The sequence below is a fragment of the Wyeomyia smithii genome, chromosome 1, assembly GCF_029784165.1.
Source record: "Wyeomyia smithii strain HCP4-BCI-WySm-NY-G18 chromosome 1, ASM2978416v1, whole genome shotgun sequence".
Lineage (NCBI taxonomy): Eukaryota > Metazoa > Arthropoda > Insecta > Diptera > Culicidae > Wyeomyia > Wyeomyia smithii.
In genome coordinates, this window is record NC_073694.1 from 128,960,065 (window position 1) to 128,978,201 (window position 18,137).

An 18,137-nucleotide genomic window follows, 5' to 3' on the forward strand; every position below is an offset into this window, starting at 1 on the left:
AACACGTTGACTGACCTATAATTGTAGAGGGACTGTACAGTTCATATTTAAAGATTGCTGAACTCCATGATCTGTTATGTCTTTACTGTGTGGTCGATCCTCGAACCTAATTTTGTGATATGATGCCATGTAAGCTAGTCCTACAGAATGGAAATGGTGCATATAAAATTCGTACACTATGCTCTTCGTTATTTCCAACGGTAAGTCTCCCCGAACCTGCCATCCTTCCTACGATGACCGACAACGGTCATCACGTCAAATTTAACTGGATACATCGAAAGGCTATATTAGCTCAGCTAAATTTACCAAAAAGATTCTTGCACACGGTTTCCATGGTCCGATTTGGGTTATTTGCCATCGTTTTAATGAAGTTTTTGAGATTATCGTTTCTTCAACAACCCCTGGATGCTTTTCGATGATTTGACGGTTTTCAACGTTCATTGAGACTTGTCATTGTTCAATGAATGGGGGCAACCTAAAAATGGGGGCAAGCACGTCGTTTAACTTTTTTTTTTTAATATTTTACTTATATTACATCTATCCAACCATGATGATGATGAAATGATGGTTAGCAACGTAAATGTAAACGAATTTATGTCACTGCCCTCCCTTGTTTTACCCTCCTTCAAAAATAAATACACACATATTTGAACGCCAAGAAATAATGATTTATTATCCTGGTTCTGCATTGAATGTTCTGTCTTAGGTACATTGGTGTTCTCTATTCTTTCAACGAAGAAATGAAATATGTAAAATATCATGAAAAAGTAGTTTATTTGACTTTAACCTGATTGTATTTTCATCCTTTAATGGTTGTTCGTTACTACAATATTTAGTGACACTTTACGGAAAACTAATACAATGTGATAAACTTATTTTTTATTTGCATGTTCAGGTGATGTACATTCAGTTCAGGTGATGTTGTTTCACTATAGACATCAAGTTGCTGAAACGGATAAAATGTCGTAACAAAAGTATCTTTCCGATTGATCTTGGATACATTCATTGGAATCTGATGAGCCTTTTTTATCTATAATTACTTTTATTGCTTCAGTAGATTTTTAGCAGTGTCTTAGGTATGCAAATTATAATTTCAATTTTATTATGTCTGAGATCGATTGAGAACTACATTTCCTTTATTGCTTTCTGAAAAGGGAAGGGAAGTTGTTTTGCAGGCATTTAAAATGCGTGGAACTAAGTGTAGCTCTTGTTTAGGTTGACTTGTGTTCTGTTTCCTATTTCATATACCTACCGTGTCGTCTATACCGTTTGCCAATGCACAGGGATTGGAGTGATTATTTTGTTGGCTCATTTCCTAGTCAAAACCGGATGGCAATTGAATAAAAGAGGGTCGAGTTTAAAAAGGAGATCGCAATCTTGTGAAAAGTTGATTTTCTTTTGTGTTTATAATTCGTGTGCTGTGGCTGCATGAATGGCGTTGGCTTAGCCCATCCCACTTATTTTGCTGATGTGTTTGAAAGAAGTATTGTTCATCATTATTTGTTGTTCAATAGTCAAGCAGTAGCAATTTATGCGTTTTTGTTTGCCAATCATTTTCTTTTTTCTTTATAATCGTTTTTTTACGATTACATGTTGCATCTTAATATTGTATTGTGGACAAAACTTAATTTTCTGTACAATGAAGTTTTTGTATCTGTTGAATTAGAAGACGGAATTTTATACAAGTATGAGATGTGTTCTCACATCCTACAAACGTTTTCTAATCTTCAAGAACTATGAACTTTTTGTACAAGAATATAAATTAATACGTAGTTTTCAATTTCAAAAGTATCGTGTGGATTGTGTTATTTGTTCAACAATAATAATAATGTTACGCATGCTGTATAATAATATTACTCTAGCAGTAACCGTTTTTTGAGAGTGTTTCTTTATAATGTAACTTTGTTCATCCTAGGACTGTATATCGAGTAAGTCAGAGTTTGCATTACTGGTAATCATTCCGTACAGCAAAGTTGCAATAAACTTGTACTGCACCTAATTCTTCGATATTAAATCCAGACGAGAAGCAGAAACATTTACATTCCTTTTTGATGCACATAAAAAGCACGTTGTCCAGCTCAGATTTTTAGTTCTTGATTTTTTTTTATATTAAGATATAAACGGGTAATTATATATTATCATATTATAATGATTCTTTAGAAAACAAACAAGACAAAAATATTAGTTAAATATTACCGTCATGTTCCTTCAACGCTTTTTTGTCGATTGCAATTCGTCTGTTAATAGGCATTTTGTAATCTTTTGGACGCACTGTGACTATTTTTTTCAGTTTAATCTTGACAATTATATTTCAAATGTACCTTTTCGTCATTTTTTTAAATGTACATGTTTTATAAAATATTATTGTGTTTGTATTTTTAACTGCACATGTAAGTGGTACCGATTGTAGTAATATTTTAATGAAAAGTGTGAAAGTTAAATTACATTTGCTTAAAATTGGCCGAATGTACAATTTTTATTTATGAGGATAGTTATTAAAATACGACGAAGAATGTACTCAGCAGTAACTTATATGTTTATTTTGTTTCCTTTTTTTAAGTAATGTGGCCTATTTTGTATTGAATTCATAACTCTTTGGTACATGATGAATGCATTCATTTCATATTTGAAATACTTTTATTATTGTTTCAATTCGTTCTAAAGTGATTTTGTAATACTTTACTGATTATACTCTCAGCACCATTTTCATGTGCAAATATGTTGAGTTGTTGGAATCTAGTGAAAAGCACTTAATATTATATAATGACAAAAAGACAAAATAATATACTGATTAACGCATCCAATATCTTTTTTTTTAAATATTCTTTTTTATGGTTTGAATAGATTATTCATAAACATCTGCTTTTTGAACATACAAATTATACTGTGATTTTTTCTTTTACAACAGACTAAATCAGGATCAAATATCTATTTTCAATGCATTCGTTAGGTCCGTATTATTAGAAAAAATGTATGCCATTTGTTATTTTGCATTATTTGTGAAGAAATATTAATTTTGGAAAATTAAAAACTGCCATGAATCATTTTCCAGTTGTATGCTGTTGATTTTAGCAGTTTAGCTGCTAAAGAGCAGTAAAGAATGGTTTATTGAGGATCGTTTCAGTTTTCGATACATATTTGGAATAGCTGCTAGCATCAATTTATGCTAGCATTCAATGTTAAAAAGAATAAACATACAAATGTGGAAATATTGTGTATATGTGTATATGAATATATATATTTTATAAAGAGTTCGTATATTGTACTAGTTAGAAAGTTAGTATTATTTTGTACTTTTTTCTAGTGATATTATTGGTATGCATTTCTGAGTAGGAATTGATGTTTGTCGTTATTCATCCGCAAATTATTTTTTATAGTGGTTCTGGCACCATATTTGTTATTGCATTTATTTCTAATGAAAACATTCAAATCAAGAGCTTGATTATTTAAGCGTTGAATGTTTACTGGGAATATATTAGATCGCCTTGTCTAAGAATAGCCATAAAATTACTAATGAATCTAGATTAATAAAATCTACTTTTTTAATTTCGCATCTACATGACGATTCAAATTAAACGTTGTGTGCTGTTTTCTATCGGTAAAATAAAAAATTGAGTGATATCATAGATATTTCAACCATGATATGGTGAGTGGCCAAAAATATGGTCCAAGCAAAAAGCACAAGTTGTAAGTCTGGGCGTAGAGAATTAAACTAAACCGGTTTCTTTCGAAATAATAATTTTATGATATCTATTGTTATTTTTGGTCATACAATTTTTTTATCAATAGTAAATTTTACTTATTGATTTAAAATGGAATTATTCGAGATAACTAACAAAACCAGCAAAATAATAATTTATATTAAGATCGGTTGAATTAAATAGTGTACACACCTATTTATTTTAGGTCAATCAAAACAATTTCATGTTTCGTTTTATCCGAAAGTCCAAGTTCATTTTGGTACTGCGTTTGTTGTGCGAAACGATTAGAAATAGATTTTCTTTTTTACGCAACACTTTCCCAACTACTATCAGGGTCTCACAGCAATGAGTACGATCGCGATGAGGAGAACAATCCAGCCTAATTAGTCGAATTAGGATAATGGTTCGAAAAGATACCTTCACTAGTCAAGATGCGTGTTGAATTTTACAACGTTAGAAACTATCTTTTGAAAGAAGAAAACTTTTCCAAAAGTAATCAATTTTGCTTGTTTTCAAACGGAAAGGAAATGTTTCGCTAAGACGTGTTTATAACCCAAACTACCGCCAATAATACCGAAACCCGGAAAGAAAACTATCCTTGAAAGGACAGTCGTGCGTGGTGTGGGGCTTATATGCTAAAATTATGCTTGAGATTTCAACTAGTTTTTATGAAGTCGTGTCTGGTCGGTTTTTCATCACAAGGATTTCTCTTCAACACAGCAAAGCATAAGATGGTGCTCGGGGCTGGAGAAGGTAAGAAGAAACAAGTCCTAAGTTTTGCTGGGACTTTCGCAAATCTTTTGGTCGACGGTCATGAAAGTAAGACGGGTGCAAATAACTAAACATATGCAAATTCGGTTTCACAAGCAAATATGTTTCGTGCTTAGTCTTTTATGTATTTTCTCAATCATATTATCAGTTTGTTGATGGCTCAGAAGGTAGTGCTTATTAAAATTTATCTGACGTTATGGCTGGATACTCATTTGTTCGTTGGAATTTCGATTAGGAATTAAGCAATATTTGAGGTTTGTGAAAAGAATGTTTTACTAGAATCGGAAACAAAACCTATTTTTCAGTGTTGACAATATCTATTTTTGTAAGGTATATCCAATTTTAAATGCAATCATGGTTCAGTTTTCGCGTTTGATAACTAATATTTCTGCTCCTAGCTATGATGAACTTCATGATTGGTTATATGAATCTGGGTCTAGAAGAATTTTCCCGAACGTATTTTTATTACAAAATGCAAATTTTTCCAGCAAAAAAAATGACAAAAAAAAATCGATTCTTGTTTCTGCTAGCTGGAATCATGTTTTCAAACCGGAAATAAAGAATGACTCTTCAGGGAAGAGGCGTGTAGAAAATATGATTTTAAGTCAATTATCATGTGAGTGAGCGAAAAGCAGAATCAAGAGACACTAGAAAGAAGAAAGTTCCAAACGTTCAATTTTGAAGCAGAAACACTTGAACTTCTCTGTGACGCTGTTTTAGATAGAGTATCGAGATGGTTCGGTAGATGGAAAGTGGAACGAGCAAATCTTCTATCTTTGAGAGATGCTTCCGGTTAACGAAAAATAATTTGCAAAAGGAAATTTGGCTGATGGAATCAAAGTGCGGCTAGATGCCATCAAGGAAATTTACTTTTCATTACATGATGACAAAAGTCGAGGCCACATCAGTACCTCCCTTTTTGAGGATGCTCTGGTTGTTGGATGATTTATAGAGTGGTCTGCGTTGATGGCAAGAATTAGACTTTATGGTGAGCTTGGAATATCAAAACTTGGAAATTATTCAAATTGATTTGTTCTGTAAATCTTCCTGAAAACAAAAAAATGTGATTTTTTATTTTACTTTATTATTAAAAACGTGCTCTTTAAGCTTGTTTCATTCATCAATCAAACCCTGAATTTAATTTTGTATCCTAGTGGTGAACCTTTGATTCCAGCATGTTATTACAAGTTGATTGAATACTTTTTTAGTTCGCCATGATCAAAAATCTGTGGCACATTAAAAATATTTGTTTTTTTTTTCTCGAAATATCATATAAATTTATTGTTGTATTAAAATCAATTGCCATGTTTGATATGGATAAAAATCAAACTGCAAACTTCGAGATTTATTTCATGCACCAGCATTGTGTGTTTCTGCAACCACTTGAACCACTCGCAAAAACCAGGGCAATGATTGTAACCGAAAAGAAAGCAAATATCTTTGAGATATAAGACGAGGGGAGATTGCTTTAAAGAGAAGGCAAACTGAAAGGCTAAATGGCTATAAATTTTGTAATGCCGGATAACTGCCATGAGGGACGATTCATAATCGCTGAAGCGTTGAATTTTGTTTTTCTGGAGCACGTTCTCGACGGTTATTCCTGAATGGCGGAGTTTTTGATTTGTTTTTGTTGTGAAAAATCTAATTTGAAAGTAATGTTGTCTGGCTCGTTGTCATATGATTCAATATTTTGGTTTTGACATTTGTAATAAGTTCCAAAAAAAAAATTGAGTCGATGTAATAAAAAAAGTCTATTTTGATAGCTTAAATCCGAAGTTATTTCAAATCCGAACTTGTATTTTCCTATCTCATCCTAGTTTATGTATAGAATGGAATGCAATTTTGGATTTTTCGCTTAATTGGAATTCGCCTTAAAACCGTTCGATACCACAACCCTAAAATCTGAATTAATAATTTATTCGATTGAAATTAAAATATGTTACAGCAAATTAAACCTTTGCATATGTTTTTGCTACATGTTTTTGAGAAAAAGGGTAGATCAATTATTACATACCCGCGGTTTTGGAAAAGGAATTTTCTTGGGTTATCTGTTCAAATTGCCGTATGCTATCAGCAAAACTCTGGTTTTCTGGATAATAAAGGTTCGTCTCAAACCAGAATGATTCAAATGATTTTTTATACCCATCCTCTACTTTTCGATAGAGAAACTGCCTTCAGCTAACCCTAAGCAGTTTCTTCCCCTTTTAGGAATCAACACTTAAACCGTAGATTTGAGCATCCTTTTTCAAACATTTTGGGCAATAACCGCTTGTTTTGCAGTCAAAATCATCGTCCTTTTCATTTTAGGAAAAGGAGATGTTTTGAATTTGTACTAATTTGTTTAAATGAGTAATATTATTGTTTTTGATTGGAAGGTACTCAGTTAATGCTCTTCAACCCTTACAAAAGCTAAGTTGGGAAAGTATGTTTTGAATCCTGTTTAGTTTTGTCATTACCAACCGTCCTGTTTAAAAATGAAATAAATAAGAATACATGTTAATTAAAATTGATCGTTCATATCATGACAATTTCAGCTTTTATGAAAATGTAAGAATTTTTCTTTTAGTAACTACCACTGAATTTGAAGGTGAAATCACTAGTAAAAGTAGGACATGCGGAATATATTCATTTCTCTGTCCTGGCATAAGTGCGTCAAAATTATTGAATTCGTTTGTATTGTATTAGCCTTCTACGGGCCTTGGACATGTTATACGTGTTTTTTATTACAGAAATTGTTGCCATTATTTGCGACTTTGTTAGAGCCTATTTCAAAATATATAATTTTTTAACAACCTCTTCTAGTCAACAATAATTATTGTTATTTAACTTTTGGATCGATTTTTGAATCCAATTTGGCATGTTCTTTTGCAAACGTAACAATATACTCGGAATTGCTGATGCACATACATAGGAATTTGGACTGAAAATTCAATTTTGCTATTTTTAGTTGCGTTTGTTGTGTTGTATAGTGTAGAAATGTAAGTGTTGTATATAAATATGTATGTTTTTAAAACGTAAATAAATCTTTAGTAATTTTCAACAGATTGATAAATATTTTCCTTCAACTTGCTCGTAAATTTTTCAACTAAACAATCTTTTTCTCAAGCCAAATACGGTTGCTTGAACTTGGTATTTTTGTATTAACGACAATGAAAATAATTTCTGTCATAAAGCGGCAGCTTCCTGTGTGTTTGTTCGATTATGCCATTGCTATGTTCGTTTGATATTCCCTTCCAAAATATCAGCAAGTTACATTTTGGTATATTTTTTTGAGGGCCGAAATGAGTTGCTTTTAGGTTGAATCTTTAAACAGTTATTTGTCATTCAGGATATGTATTTTTCGTTCTGTTTGCTTGAATCCAACAATCTTGTTCATCCTGTAAAATAACTCATTATGTATTATACAACGATAAAAAATATTCCTGTTGACCGTGGTTCACTATTGCCGTGTTTGACATATTGTTTACTCTTGTGCATTGTTCGAATGTTTGTAGTATTTAATCTAAAGAAAAAACATACTTATTAGCTATTGTTTGGTTGTGGTATGACTACTTAAAATTGGCACAAGAAAAATAAAACAAAGTGAGATAACTCAAAACTTAGGATTAAATACTTAGTGCAGAAGGAACCAAGATTGGAGCGATGCATTACGTTTGAAGTCTTGTTTCTTACGACGTTTGACTGTGTTATGTGTTCATTATAAATCAAAAACAAAATATGGTTTATACTTCTCTAAAAACGCTTCCGCTCACTGAAAGCTTTCTCTGAGCCCACCGACGACACTTAGTTGATTACGATCACGAAGGCGACGACGATGACGAATGCTGAGACTGACGCCGACGATTTCTGCAACTCTGCGAGCTTTCCTGTCCGGACGACGAATAAATTTTCTATTTCTTCACGAGTCTTGCAATGTGTTGGTTTTGAATCGGACGAGACTTTCAAAAGGAGGGGAAGTCACTTTTTGTTGCACATAAACGCTCACCGAAACTAACACTGTGTGTTCGTGAGTATTTTCTCCACAGAGTTTTTCTCCTTCGCCGAAAAATAATTTCCCTGACAAACACATTGACAGTTTCCCCAAGTTTGAGTTTGCTTTGAAAATGTTTTACCGTGGACGAGCTTTTTGTTTTTGATTTTGTTGGTGGTTTGAATGGTGGATAGCATTCGCATGTGCTTCATCGCGTGTGTGTCAGTATAATCGTTTACAGGGCACGTGCTTTATTCCTTCCATGTGTGTTGGCTTGTGTCAAAATCGCGGTGATAGCCGTTATTTGGCGCGTTCTCTATCAACAGTTTGATGCCTGCTGGTCATCAGGAGTTGCTGCGAAGACAAGATGGCGTATCAATATTTAATTCTTTTGCGCTTGTACGCTCTATTGATAAAAATCTTATTCACGAATTGTCTTCTAGTATTGCTATTGGTAGTGCGGCGATCATCAGTTGGCAAATAAGCATATTCTTATATTTCCAATAAACATTCTTCTGCATCGATTTGAATGTTATTTATTTCAATACATGCTGTAGATATAAATCTTCGCTTTTCATTTTCTGGATTTTCTTTATGTCACTAGATATTGTAATTAATACGTTTGTGTAAATATTTGCAAGCTGTTCTACTTGAGCCTCCAACATGCGGGTACTTTGTCGTGAAGCGCTCTCATGATATTGGAGCTGTTCTGTCATAACGAGTTCGTCCACATCCTTCTGTCTGCGGAAGATGAAATAAAACAAAATCAGGCTTATTTCTTGATTTTAAAAGTGTGGCAATTGTCACCACATTCGTCAATAATATATTACGAATACAGCAATTTTACATTATGAACCATACGTTATCAAAAATTTAAGGATATAAACTAAAAACTTTAAAACCTGTTGTTCGAGGTGGATGAAATAACAAATAGTAGTTATTTTTAGCTCGACCTGAAGGTAACAATTTTTCCTCATTTTGATAATTTAAATAAATCAACATTCATTTGAATATTCCGAAACTATATTTAAAAAAAAATCATGAATTGAAGTTCTCTCCAGGGAATTGTAACTAGGCGATATCGTTAGGATGGACAGAGGCTAGGTAGGGTAAATATGTATAAAACGCCCCCCCGGGGCATAACGCCCGAGTCTATTTATTTGGAAACACACAAAAAATAAGACACGAGACTATTGGGAATCCGTAGTGGGTCATAGGACCAACTTTTCATGCAAGTTTGATAATTGTCACTAGCAGCGGAAAATAAACAAAAATCAATTTTGATTTGAGCTGCTTCAGATCTAATTTCTTGCAGCGTTTCCGTATTGTTTTTTCACTAGCGTATAAAGTTTATTACCTGGTATTTGCACTTATATATCTCAAATGAACCTCTAATCAGCTGTATCTAGTGAAGAAACGATAAAAATTGTATAATTTGCTCAAGTATTCAATGCTTTCTGCTACATTACAGCTCCGGGCAATATGCCCCACCGCTAGCCGGGCTGATTTGTTCATTGCTTTAGCGTTTGCTTCTGAGACTTCAAGCGCTGTTTCACTTCGCGTGCTGAGCTGCCATATGAAGCTACTGCATGGGGCATATTATACTGCATCTGGGGCGTTTTGCCCCGGTAGATTGGAGAGCTTGCTATTTTGTCATATTTTTTTATCAAATTATGGCGTTTCTGTGTGACAGTAATTACAAAACAAAATAATAGCAGTGCATTACCACCTAAATAGTGTATCCAACTGCATGAAAGATTTGTTGTTTGTGATAAACATAGCTACAATATTGACGATGTTCCTTAGGGGGGGGGGGGGGCGTATTATACCTGTTTACCCTATAGTAGAGCAGTAAGCTTGAAACGGAAAGGTAATTACACACAAGCACTGATATGAATGATAAGCGTATCACTTATTTCAATAGTGTTACTGCTAATAATATAAAGTGCGGAGTACAAAAAACACCTGGGTAATATCATAATAGATCTAAGCTCTGGTCGCAGTGATGAGTCCACACAGAAAAAAAAAAACTAGTAGTTGAACGAAATGAAATCATTGCGCTTATCAACAGCGTCAGATTAAATTTGTTTGCTGCATATAACCCTAGAATGATGATCTGCTTCAATTTGACTCCACGCTTTTAGTGACATTGCCCTCTTTGTTATCAAATTGTGCGAATCCGTTCTCGGTTTAAAAAAAAGCCACGACCGTAAGGTTGAAGTAGAATACTTTTACAAGAAAGATAACCCGGTTGCTTGCGTGTCAGTCATTTTTTCTAGTAAATAAACGTTGACTAATCAGATCAATCGACTTCCGCGCTTCAACAAGGATTGACCATTTTCAATAATAGTTGCTTGTCATGGTTGGGACTTGACAATTTTTAAATTTTGAGATGAATTTTTTTTGATGTCGTGCTCATGACTGAAAGAAAAGATAATTCAGTACGTTCTGAAACACGTAGATAAAATGAAATTTATAACTTTTACAAATTTAAAAATATGAATTAACTCATTAGAAAATATTAACTCTTTTTTTATTTCATCCTGAAAAGGACAATTTGTTGTTCATTTTAGTACCGGATAAGATGCCGATCACATCTTTGCGTTATCACTGACAGTGTGAATAGAATATTCATTGTGATAAAATAAACAGTGAAAACCTGATTTAACACTCAAAACTAGACGGCTCACGTGTTGTCAAAAGGAGTCAACTTTTCATTGAATGCATTTACTAGTGCCCACTATCGCACAGAGACTGCATTTCATTAAAGTGCCTCACTGCATCTGCCTGCTATCGATGCTGAGATTCGCTGCAACTATTGCGCTATCCATAGCCATGCCACAGTTGTGGCCGCTATACGCTGCCATCGGTATCCACTGTCCCTGCATCAGCTGGCTCAGCTGCTATCGTTGCTGGAATCCGCTGCAACTAGTGCGCTATCCATTGCTACGCCACAGCTGTGGCCGCTTTCCGCTATCGCTGGTATCCACTACACTGCTGGTGCTGCTGCTAAGGGAGGACGACTGCTGTTGTCGCTGTCTAGAACTATTATGAGCGGCTTCGGCTGAAACAGGCTCTTATATAGGCCAAATAGCATGTTTTAAGTTGCAAGGTAAATGATTCTGTCGACCGTGCTTGGGAAGCAATCATATAACGACTAATCAGAGGTCGAATTTTACGTTTTGACAGGGCTTGACTATTTTCAATAGTTCAATAGTGTGAATAACAAAATTACAACTATCTTCTTTTGGGAAGAATCTTAGAAGATTTTCCAATTTATTGCCGCAAGAACGAAGGAAATCCATCGAATACTAACCGATTTATTAACATTTGAAATTGGACATATTTTTCACTTTTTTCGGTTTTAGATTTCCATTTCACATCCCTATGTAGCCGAACTTCCTGAAATAAGTATTCTACTTCAAAAAATGGGTTCTAGCTTTTGCTATGTATCAATGTGTGAACACCGTAATGATCCCTTATTATCACATTTCAAACGAAAACTTGCATTTTAAATGATCCGAAATTCATGGTTCAATTTAAGCCATGATAGGTGAGTTGCTATATCCTTGATAAACACAAAATTGATCACCCACTGAAGCACTGCTTGATTTTTTGAAACCAAATAATGGATTTCAATCCATAGTATGATTTCGACACGAGAACATCTTTTCCTCACATTGAATATTAGCAACTTTCGATCAGAAGAAATTGAAATTTAATACCCACTAATGCGGTCGATGCAGGATTTCTTGCAGTTTCGCTGCCTGCTTTGCGGAGGCATAGCAACATTCACAAACAAGAGAAACAGTTAATACTAAATTGGAAATCTGTGTTCATTTGAGGCTTCCAAGTGAATTTAATCTCTTATCATTTTGAGGTTACCTGACCGTTCAACGATTTTAGAACAAACATGCAATATTAAACTGACTAGAGATATTTGTTACTATTGTCAAAACCTATTTTCACCCTATTTTTAGTTTGATGATACTTCATATTTTGAAATGTAAGAGAATTAAGCTATTAGGAAGTCGAGAACCAGAGAAAACATTGCATTTCAATGCTAATCCGTTCAAAGACTAACAATTTACCAAACCACGTAAAGGGTTTGAGTTTTGACTGGACGTGAGATTGGATCTCCATAATGTTACATTTTGGAGCAACCGTTTCAAAGTAGAAAAATACTGGTAATACATTGATGTAATAGCACTTACCTTTTTATTGTTAAACCTCGATTGGTTCAACTTAAATTTATTTAGGCACATTTTGACTCAAATGCTTTTTTGATTGTCTTTAACAAAACGTATAACGCGGATTCCTGTAATTCATTATTCGACTGTAAACTTTTGTACGCCAAAATCTCTGTATTTCTGAACTTGTTTAAGGTACTGCATTTTATCACACCGTAAATTTTCATCACTATTTTACATCCTTGAGATGTTATCGTTGTATTTTTCACATTTTAAGTAACACAGCTCTTAAGCTATAAGAGATTGTGCCGAACGCGAACAACCTTCAATTTACCAGAAATAACTTGATGTTGAACGTTAGAAGGGCATGAGCGAACTGATTTTCTAGCTTGCGCAGCATTCAGCAGGAAAATAATCTCTGGCGATTTTGTCACGCATATGTACTCCGTTTTGACCGTTCCCGCGCTTAGATGTATTCATTGTTATCCGGTTTTTGCATTCCCCTTTTCATTTTTTCCAAAATCTGTTTGGACCCCAGCATCACAGCAGTAGAACGGAAGCAATTCCGGTTTTCCAGATCCGGATTTTTTCTGATCATGTCAGTTGCCTCATACTGGTTAGGTTACGATGATGAAGTTTATCTCCCGGTTATGCTGATCTGTGGAAGCAAAATGTTAAAAAATGACCGGTACGGTTGCACACCTGGACCAAATGCTATTCAATCGCAACGCTTTGTGGCAATTGCCGTAAAAACAAGTTTTTCCTGTTGGTTCATTCAAACTCGACTATGTTAGAAATATTGAAGTTCACTATCCGCGTAACGATGATGCTGGGAAAATTCGAAGTGTGCAATTCTGATATTAGCGTATTATATATAACATTCCTATATTTTAGCGCCATTTGCACGTATCGTAGAACCCTCATATTATTGATTCAAGACTTTCTGTAAGCTTCGAATGATCTTAAGACAGTTTCCATACAGTTTATCGATCTAGTGCTACAAGCTTGCGCGTCTGCGCCAATACGCTGGAGTATTTGAACAAAGGCGCGTGAATTGAAATTGCATTTCTGTTTGTATTTGAATTTCAATTACTATAATGTCATATTGTATTGGGAACATTACGTCTGTATACACAACGAAGTGCGTTCAAATCAGTTTCCAAAGATGCACTTGGTACTGAAATGATTTTAAAATTTGATTTCAATATAGAAATTACATTGAAAATATAAGTCTTAACGAATATAACAAACTTGATGACAGGATATAATTAAATAATTAATTGTATTTATCGCTAATTATAAAATTACAAATAAATCTCAACTATTCGACTACTATCCTTCTTATGAATATCCCAAACTTTTATTGTATATTAGATAGGCATTGAGTACATTCGGCATTGCAAACATTCTTTTGATAGTCCTTAAGATTGTATTTATTGGATATGGCACGCTACCGGTTTTTAAAATTTGATACAGAAAGCTTGTGTACAGTAATTGCAATGCAATTATAGTTGAATATATAATATCTTCCGCATACAAGTTTGCACATCAATTCAGCATCACAGGAATCGCAGTACATAGCGAAGCACAGCACGGACTCGCAAGCAATATTTGTACACAATGTTGTGTACAATTTAATTTATGGAAGATACAAGTTAACCATTTGAAGCCAAGCGTTAGTTGTATCCAGAATCCATGAATTCGCAACGGAATGTATTCATTTTTTAAATTGTAATTTCTGTCGAAAGTTTCATGAATAAATCTTTAGAGCTCGGGTTAACCTAGTGTAGAATCGAATTTCCAAGTTAATCTAATGTAATCGAAAGAGATAATTTTTTTGATTTTTTTGAATGTTCAGGTTTCCACTCATCTAGTTAAGAGACACCTGAATAATGTTTGACACAGAATTTTTCACAGTTTCCAGCCGAATTCTTCGAATGTTTGACGAATGTTGATGAATGACTTTATGCCAACGTCGATGGTATAGGTTAACGGGTGTAACACTGTAGCGCTAGCCAATGGGAACCAAAGGGGCGTTAGCGTGAACTTCAAGCAATCCAACTGAGCAATTCCATAAAAAATGTCTCAAATTTATTATCTTTCTATTTGTCATTTTTTTTGCCTGAAACTTTATGTAGTAGTTCTCATGGGCGAACGATGTCATTTTGCGCTATTAGTACTTATTTTAAATCACGATTAATTTGTGAGAAAGGCTTATGTACTTTTTATTCACATAAAAAGGTATTGATGATTACAAACATTTTCAGATTGTTTGTTTGATTGGTGTTGTACAAAACAAAACAAAAACAATAAAAAAAGTTAAAATTGTTTATTTCAAAAAGCACATTTTTCAAAAATTTAATTTTTCTCATAAAAACTACAAAATGTCAACTAAACATTGATGGTGTTCTGGTCATGGAGAAATTAGAAACAAAAAATTGGATGCTCGTTTAGCAACCGCTTGAAAAAGTTTTATTTCGAAAGAAATCTTAGATGACCAATTTTTTACTACCTCTTTTTGTTAAAAAAAAACGAAATTTATTGGTTTAATATCTTCCCATGAAAATTTAGTCTTTTTTCTCTAAGCATAAATAAGCATGACTAAAAAACCTTTAACTTCCAAATGCGCTACGCTATGTCTCAATAGTAACATGTGAAATGTAGTAGTTACATGCCTCTACCGTTGCCATATTGGTCTTAACATGAAAAGATATAGAGTATATTAAAAAATCAATTTGAAAACTAAGAATTTTTGAAGTAGAATACTTCTCTCAGGAAGTTCGGCTACATAGTGATGTGAAATGAAAATCTAAAACCGAAAAAAGTGAAAAATATGTCCAATTTCAAATGCTAATAAATCGGTTAGCATATGATGGATTTCCTTCGTTCTTGCAGCAATAGATTGAAAAATCTTCTAAGATTCTTTTATTATTCACACTATTGTACTATTGAAAATAGTCAAGCCTTGTCAAAACGAAAAATTCGACCTCTGATTGGTCGTTATATGCTTGCTTCCCAAGCACGGTCGACAGAATCATATACCTTGCAATTGAAAACATGCTATTTGGCCTATATAAGAGCCTGTTCCAGCCGGAGCCGCTCATGACAAACAACCATTCAGCGATACCCTGAACGACCTCTGCCGAAGGTAGCTACAGATGATTTTCGTCAAATATGGTGGAAAGTTGAAGGCACAGAGCTTGTATACCAGTCCGTCATGCCAGACATTGTCAAACGCCTTTTCGACGTCCAACAATGCCATGGCTGTGGACTTGGATACAGCCCTGTCCCTTCTGATGTTGTTCATCACCCGCACCAGCTGGTGCGTGGTGGAGTGACCCTTTCTAAACCCAAACTGTTCCGGGAGAAAGGTGTTGTTTTCCTCAGCCACCTTCATCACGCGGTTGAGGATCAGCTTTTCAAACAGTTTACCCAGCGATGAGAGTAGGCTGATCGGACGGTAGCTTGATGCTAACGTCGGATCTTTCCCGGGTTTGCGGATCGGTATGATCTTGGCTATCTTCCATATGCTTGTATAGTAGTGCAATTCCAAGCATCTGTTGAAGATAGAGCTCAACAACAGGTGAACCCTGTTGCTGAGCTTTTTTAAGACCATATTGAAGACCCCATCAAACCCAGGAACCATCATGTTCTTAGTACTCATCAGCGCTGAGTAAACCTGTTCTGTTGTGATTTTATGTTCTTGAGGAACGGTACAAAGGGAGTTATCGAGGTTGCGGACCCACTGCTCGACTTGGTCTTCCATTGGACTAGCCATGGTCGAGCCAAGCAAATGCGATGAGGCAATGTGATCACCTACCGCATTCGCTCTCTCGACCGGCGCAACTAGAAGCCTCTCTCCGACCCTGAGGGGAGGAACCGGTTTGGAGTGCGATTTCAGCACTTTGGCTACTTTCCAGAATGGCCTGGAGCGGTCGTCCAAACTTTGGACTACACGTCCGAAATTTTCATTCCGAAGTGAGACCATCCTGGAAGCAATTTGCCTATTCAGATCGGTCACCTCGTGCTTAATGTCCAGATCCCTGGTCCTCTGGAACCGGCGTCTACGCACATTCCGCAATCTAATAAGTAGCCGGGTATGGGAATCAATAGCAAGGAACTTACCCCTCACAGGAACACGTCGCACACACGCTTCGTCGGCCACGTTTATGGCTCGTTGGAGACCCTCCAACGCCTGGTCGATGTGTTCCACGCTGCCAAGCTGCGGCACCTCGTCGATGTAGTTGTCCACCATTCGAGCGAAGCGCTCCCAGTCGACATGGTGGTAGACTTTCCGCAGACAGCTGGCAGGAGCAACACCGATTCCCACCTCAGCAACGACAGGTTGGCGGTCTGAGCTAAGATCGTTGTGGGCCACTGGTTTGAAGAGCTCGATGTTGGCCAGGAAGAAGTCCAGGGTTGAAGGGTTCCCCGCTGGGGAGATGTAAGTCGGCTCATCCGGAAACTGCACCGTGTAAAAGCCATGCTGCGAGTGTTAGAAGAGTTGGCGACTGTTCTGATTCTGCCGATAATTTCGCCAGGCCTCGTGCCGAGCATTTAGGTCTCCCCCAACGACGAAGCGGGAGTTGGTCCTGGTGATGGTTGCCAAGTCGTTCTTGAACTACATTACTGTACCGTTGCTGATACTACACTGGCGAGGACAGTAGATGACGATGAACCGGATGAGCCCGGTAGCTGATTTGACCTCCACACTAAGGGCTTCGATGATGGCGGTGCGGATGTGCGGCAAGATGTTATACTTGAGTCCCTTTCTGACGGTGATCGCGATGCCACCCCCCCTGGAGTTGGTGCGATCAAGACGGATGATGTTGTGATTCGGCAGCCAAAAACTGTCGCCGGATTTCAGGTGAGTCTCTGTGAGTAGACCCACGTCGATGTTGTACTTGCGGAGAAAGTCAGCAAGCTCGGTGTTTTTTGCCCTAACAGAGCAAGCGTTCCAAGTGACGATGGAGATGGGTTTAGGATCCATACTGGATGATAAATTTACCGAGCACATGGATTTGCTCGGGCTTGTTGCGACACGCACGAAGGGCGTTGGTCATGCTGCTAAAAATTTCTAGCAGCTCATCCGCAGAGTACTTCTCAGACTCGGCGCTCGTTGGTGTTGTTGTGGGTGGTCGCCAGTAGCCAGGGGGGGGGGGAGGCGACCGTTGACCGGCTAACCCGCTGGATAATGCGTGTGGAAGGTCAAGTTGAGCACGCGTACTTGGTTGCCCTGCTTCCTGGGAGGAACGCAAAGGAGGAAAATCTTCCGCCCTGAAGACCGGTGGTTTGTCTTTCTTTCTGCTCGGTTGTTTGACGACGCCTGCTTGCGGATATGTTTGAAGCTCTCCCTTTTCGGGCACTGTCGATACCGGTACGGGTACCGTGACCGAAGTTGAGACACCTCTGACACTGCGTAACGTCTCGACGGCCTCCACGATAGGGCTCCCAACGAAGCGGATGGCTCGCAAAGCGCCTAATGTAACTGTCCCTTTTGGGAAA

At 36.3% G+C, this 18,137-nt stretch overlaps 1 long non-coding RNA gene across 1 annotated transcript; it reads right to left on the reverse strand.

Annotated features, from left to right (window-relative positions):
• Window positions 1–755: 755 nt before the first annotated feature.
• On the reverse strand, window positions 756–13,001 carry LOC129719013 (uncharacterized). The gene is made up of 2 exons (XR_008727107.1): window positions 12,657–13,001; window positions 756–9,183 (listed from the first exon to the last, which is right to left on the reverse strand). It is a non-coding gene; the product is annotated as an uncharacterized LOC129719013 (long non-coding RNA).
• Window positions 13,002–18,137: the final 5,136 nt, after the last annotated feature.